The following is a 5,552-nucleotide window of genomic DNA, read 5'->3' as shown; positions in this document are numbered from 1 at the left end:
GGTGCTGGGAAATTGGCTGTCACATGTTTTGTGGAAGCTGGTAGTTAGACCGTGAGGACCTGCCGTGCTTGCGGAGGCTGTGTAAAGAAAGCAGAATGTGACAAAGGAAAGGAAAGGCAGTAAAAGGAGCCGGGAATTGCATGATGGTCTGCAACTTCTTTTCCTAGTCTGGACTGACTGTAAAATCTATTTAAAAACTGAGCTTCTTGGGGAAAACAAAAAAAGGTGTCTAGCGTAAAATTTAGGGTCTTCCAATTAAAGAATTTTTCAGAAGATGATTTTGCAAAAATAAAGAAAAACTATTGATGTGATTTGAAATCATTATAAGGCTAAAGTATAAACAAATACATAAGAAAATTGAATATTGATCAGAAATCCCTGAATATGCTATGGCCTTTCTGTTCTGTTAAAAGTACTAACAGAGAAAATTATCAATGTGTTTGCAAGTATATAAAAATCTAACAAGATAAATATTCCATACTAATGGTCAGCCTTATTTGCCTATAAATACATATCTTAAAGGCAAATCAAACATAAGTTTTTTTTTAAATGTAAGGTTCCAAATGTACTATAGGAAAGAAAAAGTAGTATCTTTTCTTCATCCAGTGTATGCAAAAAAATTTATCTAACCTAAGTTTTATGTTACAGGGGCACCTTCAGAAATAAAGACCTAAAGAAAACTGTGTTGTTGTTGCTGAGGCAGAGTCTCACTCTGTCACCCAGGCTGGAGTGCAGTGGCGCGATCTCGGCTCACCGCAACCTCCACCTCCTGGGCTCAAGCAATTCTCCTGCCTCAACCTCCCGGGCAGCTGGGACTACAGGCACACACCACCACGCCAGGCTAATTTGTTGTATTTTTAGTAGAGACAGCGTGTCACCATGTTGGCCAGGATGGTCTCAATCTCCTAACCTCATGATCCGCCCGCCTCGGCCACCCAAAGTGCTGGGATTACAGGCGTGAGCCACCACGCCTGGCCAAAAACCGTATTTTTATGCTTAGGGTTGATGAAGAACAGACAGCCTGTAGGAGGATGACTGAACAAATAGGGCATGAGCGAACAGTTACTAACTGGGGGATTTAGCAAGGTCTGTCTGTCCAGATTCTTCTTGGCCCCTGAGGCTAGCACAGGGCCTATCTGGAGCAAGGGTCTTATCGGCCCCCTTCCAGCTGGGTGGGTCAGAGAAGTCTCTTCATGGCCTCAGAGGAGAAAGGCAGGAGAAGGTAAGAGAGTGACCTTCCTAGCGTCTGTGCTTTCTCATTTTCCTTCAGCGGAAAACGTTCAGTAGGCCAAGGTACCATATTTTGGGGAAGCATTTCCTTCACTCGATCAGTACAAGCCAATGAAAGTAGTATAACTTTTTCAATTTAACCCTAAAATGTATCTCTTGTTGGCAATATAGTGATGCATGTCATTTTTCCTTGCTTTTATAACAAAAGAAAATAAAGTTAGGAATCTTAACAGATTAATTCTCATGTTTGCAAATGACTCCATTTTATGATTTCTTTGGGTGCAGGAAAACCATTCCTTGATGGTGTTATGAAGTCCTAGAAGCCATAAGAGGCTTCACCTTTTTGACCCCTGTACATGTGCACACAAGCTGATACTTAAAACCAACAAACCTGAAGAGAGTTGCCTTTTAAAACTGGCTTCACAGCCATTGGAGTGATTTCAATGATACAATTTTACCTAAATTCATCGGGGACGAAAATCAATGGCTTAGATAGCACATCTGTTGTTTCCTGTTACTGCCTCACACAGTCTGGAGTCCCTGAGGATCCATACTGCGGCACATAGCAAAAAGCAATTGCTGGATTGATTGATATTTCAATACGCTGACTTTTACGAAGGTGAGTTAGACTGAACAATAAAAATGGGTATATTGTTTTGTCTATTTCTTAAGATATTTATGTTCCCACTCGAAATGTAAATAATCCCTATGATTGCCTGATAGGATGAAGCATGCCAGCAGAAGTCGGGGCTAATTGTACTATTAGATTTCTATTGTATCTCAGAAGGAAAGCATTTAAATCATCAAGATTTTGAAATCTTTCAATGAATATCCATGTGAAAACTGTTTTTAAAGCCCAATAAAATATGCCTTTTATTTTTGCATTTCACTACAAATAACAGTGTAAAACAGTATTAACTAAATTGTGGTCCAGCTGAAAGCAGAGCTGTCTTTTAGGATCTCATAATATCGCTTTCCATGTGAATTGTAACATGAAAGACCTTTGCCCGGGCCTGTCCTCTGTGGACTCTTCCTGAAGCTGGATTATTTAATCATTAAACAATCATGAATACACATTTTTCAGTGATACATATTGCTTCACAGTTGTCGTTGCTTCTAATTCTCAGATTTGAATTATCTATGGATATAATTTCTGATTATTTTAACCATGGCTCTACACTGAGCTATTTCCAATATAGCACTTAATCAGAGCTAGTTCTAACTCAGAGAACAGATTCTAAGAAAATAAACTTACTGAGCTGAGGAAGGAGACGAATTAACTGCATTCCACTTCAGAATGTGATAGGCATCACGGAAAAAACTCCCCCCTCACAAATGTATATTTTCTTTATCTGTTCTACACTTGTTCTATACACTAACACTAACAAATGGAAACCATGTGGTTATAAATCCATTATCTATGGTATATTTTTATTGCGGATGATTCGTTAACATAACCAAAATGTCAGAGTCTAGTAAAATAAGATTTGACTATATATACAGAATGTGATCGTTAGGAATCTTTTAAAACATTCCTGAGTATTTTTTAAAGTAAATTTCCTAGCACTCTTGGAAATACAGAATTGTTTTCAAACTCAGAAAAATCCCTTTTGAAGATTTCTTTCTAAAATGCCAGAGAAAGCGGGGCATCTTGAAGGACCCACGCCGCTTGATTTTCCTCTCTGAGCAATTTCTGCCTCTTCCTGCTTTGTTTCAGTTTGGACTGTGATGAAAAGTGATTTTAACATTTGACATCCTTCTGTACTTCCTTTTATAAATAGTGAAAGTCATGTAAATTGTTTTGTTTAACCTTTCTGTTTGGACCACCAAGAATCTGAGAAAACACTGAAGCCCACCTTTAATAAAGTTTAAGACATCGCGGCACACAAATGTGTATCATTGCTCTGCGCGGCCTGCAGAGCCATGCCCTGCCACCTTCTCAATGCACGGGAACTTTCTCTTTCGTGATTACAAGCTCTCTCTCCCTCTTTCTCACTGCCCCCCATGATCCCCTGCGGGATTCCCAAAGACCTAGCGCAATGTCTGTACATGATCTCTTTTTGGAAAGAGACTATTTGCTGTTCGTGACCCATTTCTGTGTTGCTTCCACACCCCAGCTCACCCCAACCCACTGAGTCCCGTGAGGCGGGGGGCAAGCCTGGGCAGAGCCGTCCTCACTAGCCCCTGCCTCTCACTGACATTCGGGAGGTTCTGGGTCTCTAAAGCACGCTAGAACTTGCCTGCAAAGGCCTGGTTCATGCCCTGGGCTTGTACGGTATGTGACGCCAGCAAACCTAGATCTCAAAGTGATACAATATTGGGCTTCCTACCAGCATCGGGTACCCTACACTTGCAGCCGAAACTTACAAGAAACATCCTTTAAACTAAGAAAAAAACATCATTAAGTTACCCCTCTTAACATTAGGGACAGACTCCCACGTTTCGGGTCCTCTGGCTGCCTGTCTGTTCCCTGCTCCCGTAAAGAATAAGTCATTCCCCTCTGCTTCATTCCCTGGTCATCTCCCATCATCCAGAAGTTCCATGCTCATGGCTCTACTTACAGCTCCTCCCCGCATCACATCAATGTACAGATCTTAGAGGTGCAGCTGAAGGAGCGTGTTCTTGTGAGCATATACTGCTTACCAAGGAAAAGCACACGGGAAAAGGTGACTTGGAGAATAACACAGATCTAACATGACTGAAAGGATAATTCCTCTTTAGAATAAAATTTCTACAAAGAGGAGAAAGAGATTAGTAATGCCCAGAAGAGGACGGTGTATGACCTTGTGCATACATTTACTTTTATTTCCTCCAGGGACCCTTATCACAGACCATAACTAACGTCATCCCCACTCTGGAAGAGTTTTCCAGTGGGCAGATATCACTGTAAAGCTCTGATGCTTTTATTCCTGTCTAACCAAAACCTTCAGGGTGGAAGAACTCGGTCTCCTGTGATCTCCTCACAACCCTTTACAATGACTGCAACGAGGCCTCCTTTGAAACCACACACCCAAGCTCTGCCGGAGAAAGTTCATATTGTTGTTGTTTGTTTCCTTGCTGTTGTTTTGCATTCAAACTGGCCAGCATGATCTGTCTCCCTATTCCACTTACGGAGTTACATAAATTCTGATTCTGCCACTTATGGCATCATCTCATTCAAATATGTGAGGGGCGGGGTGGGGGAAGCGACTTCATCTCCCCGATCCTCAATTGGCCTTCCATAAAGTGAATAAATTAACAATACCTATTGAGTGGTACTTATTAAAAGAGAGTGAGAATTCAAAAAGATAACAAATAAAATGCTTAGTGCAGTATTTGCTACTTAGCAAGGGTTCAATGAATCTTAGTCATGACTCCCATTCAGTAATAAAAGTCCTTTTCTGTTTCTTTGTTTCTGCTGTGTGCTGTCACTGGTCACCCTTCTCTTTACTTTCACTCTGTTTACTTTACCTCCCTAAACGTGATTTTGAGAAAACTAAGATGCTTATTCTAGTCTTCATTCTTGATCTTCTTTCTCTTGCTTGCAGAATGAAGAAAGGACAAAATTTCTGTGCCACACTGACTTCCTTGGACACATCACAAGCTCTCAAAAGTCCCCGCCTTGGCACATGCTGTAAACCTCTCTTGGGAGGGAACCCCCTGCCTGTTTTGTGTGTTTGCCAAATCCTTGTTTATCTGAGAAGGCGAGGTACGAAGCAGTGCACAGTGTTAAGCCTTTCCTGGTTTCCCAAGGAGCAGTGACCAGTATTGTCCTTGGTGCTCCCAGAGCAATGGAGGTGGAGCTCGGAGTTGCTACGTCTCCGCCACATGCAATGGGTCTCTTCTGTGCCTCTCTCATGACACGCTGAGCTCCCTGAAGACAGGAGCTGTGAACTACGGATTCTTTAGTTGATGCCTCTAATCTCTAACGTGGATGCTCGTAACTCAATAGATATTGAGTGTCTGTTATGCGTTACTCCACTGACTATACTCAATAAGTATTTTTAGATACTCAATAAAAGTATTTTGAATACATGAGAGTTTTCTACCTGCTTTGGAAAGAGGAAAAATTATTCACAAAAGTACACAAAAGATGGCACTTTGGGACTGCAGAATGCATAGAAAAGTTGAAGATGGAACAGAGAAAATGGGAAAAGCAAAATAAATGATACAGGAAAGGATGTCACACAGAGGGGTCCTTCCACTTCTGTGTTCACTGATTTATTTTGACAAAATTGCTAGAGCCAGATTCCATAACAGCTTTCCCTTTGAGCTCTGCCATGCTTTATAAACAAACTTTGCTTGTTATGACAGAGTTATTCCCGGACAACTCTTCACCATCA

General features: G+C 41.3%; 1 long non-coding RNA gene across 1 annotated transcript; it reads left to right on the top strand.

Moving 5' to 3' along the window:
* Positions 1-1,670: 1,670 nt before the first annotated feature.
* LOC116565285 lies at positions 1,671-5,242 on the top strand. Its single transcript, XR_004275362.1, has 2 exons — positions 1,671-1,849; positions 4,758-5,242. It is a non-coding gene; the product is annotated as an uncharacterized LOC116565285 (long non-coding RNA).
* The last annotated feature ends 310 nt before the right edge of the window (positions 5,243-5,552 follow it).

The sequence above is a fragment of the Sapajus apella genome, unplaced genomic scaffold, assembly GCF_009761245.1.
Source record: "Sapajus apella isolate SASKATOON/1434 unplaced genomic scaffold, GSC_monkey_1.0 scaffold39, whole genome shotgun sequence".
Lineage (NCBI taxonomy): Eukaryota > Metazoa > Chordata > Mammalia > Primates > Cebidae > Sapajus > Sapajus apella.
This window is presented reverse-complemented; position numbering and strand designations above follow the sequence as displayed.